Genomic DNA, 1,623 nt, shown 5'->3' with positions numbered 1-1,623 from the left:
AAGAGAGTCATGTGTCTCAATGACAGAATAAAGCATTATTACAAGCGAGTCATGTGTCTCAATGACAGAATAAAGCATTATTACAAGCGAGTCATGTGTCTCAATGACAGAATAAAGCATTATTGTCACCAAGTCTTATGTCTCAATGACAGAATAAAGCATTATTACAAGCGAGTCATGTGTCTCAATGACAGAATAAAGCATTATTACAAGCGAGTCATGTGTCTCAATGACAGAATAAAGCATTATTGTCACCAAGTCTTATGTCTCAATGACAGAATAAAGCATTATTACAAGCGAGTCATGTGTCTCAATGACAGAATAAAGCATTATTACAAGCGAGTCATGTGTCTCAATGACAGAATAAAGCATTATTGTCACCAAGTCTTATGTCTCAATGACAGAATAAAGCATTATTACAAGAGAGTCATGTGTCTCAATGACAGAATAAAGCATTATTACAAGCGAGTCATGTGTCTCAATGACAGAATAAAGCATTATTGTCACCAAGTCTTATGTCTCAATGACAGAATAAAGCATTATTACAAGCGAGTCATGTGTCTCAATGACAAAATAAAGCATTATTATCACCAAGTCTTATGTCTCAGTGACAAAATAAAGCATTATTACAAGCGAGTCTTGTGTCTCGATGACAAAATAAAGTGCGGCGACACATGGCGATGTGTGATTAATATTCCTGCATCCACATCTGATTTGCATGAACATCGACGTTCCTGAGGGGAAATTAACTCCCCAGAAGCGCCAACTGGAAATGTTAAGGCTTATTTTTTCCTGGAAAATATCATAATCGCTCCTGATATTCCGGTCGTTATGGCAGTTACAAGTTAATGTGAAATATTTTAAACATTTTCTCTTTCGTATTTTGACGGCACACAATTCAGAAAATTCGTATAACATATCAGGTGAATATCGCTTATGGCCGCATTGAGACATCGGTATTCACACAGATACCAGTATAATCATTAGAATTTTAGTTTGAGAAATTTAGTAATGATTGACCTAAATCGAAATAAATAAATTTGTATAGCAATAAGTAACGTTAATACAGGCAGCTGACAATATTGATGCTCAAATCGAGGTTTAAATATTGGAATGCTCGTTAATATTGACAGGATCAAAGCGTTCGAATGTGAAAAAGATAAATGAGGTCCAGAAAAATTAAGCTTATAGGCTGCAAATGATGACAGTAAAACAACAATTTTTTATTTAGTATTCGAATATTTTTTGGAGCATTAACACAATTCCAGCAGCATCAGAGTGGAAAATCCACAATTAAAAATGAAATTTTCTTCGGAAAATTGGTGCAAATTCAACATCCTCCACATTGAAATCCGCAATTTAAAATTCAGCGCAGGAATATAGTATGAATATTAGCCGAATTTTGGGTGCTGTAAGGAGAGCGCTCGTCATTCGTTAGCTCGTAGCCGCAGCCAATGAGGGTATAGAGCTTAATTCGATACGTGCGCGCCATATCAACCATGCACCCTGGTCCTAGATTAGATACATGACGGTCTTTCTTGCTACAAAGTGCCCATGATTAGCGGCCTAGGGTTACTTTGTTTCTTGAATAAGTAATTAATATATTATGAAAACAGCCATGTG

Source organism: Hyalella azteca, unplaced genomic scaffold, assembly GCF_000764305.2.
Source record: "Hyalella azteca isolate HAZT.00-mixed unplaced genomic scaffold, Hazt_2.0.2 contig5580, whole genome shotgun sequence".
NCBI lineage: Eukaryota > Metazoa > Arthropoda > Malacostraca > Amphipoda > Hyalellidae > Hyalella > Hyalella azteca.
The sequence above is the reverse complement of the archived record's forward strand: the minus strand, read 5'-3'. Positions refer to the sequence as shown.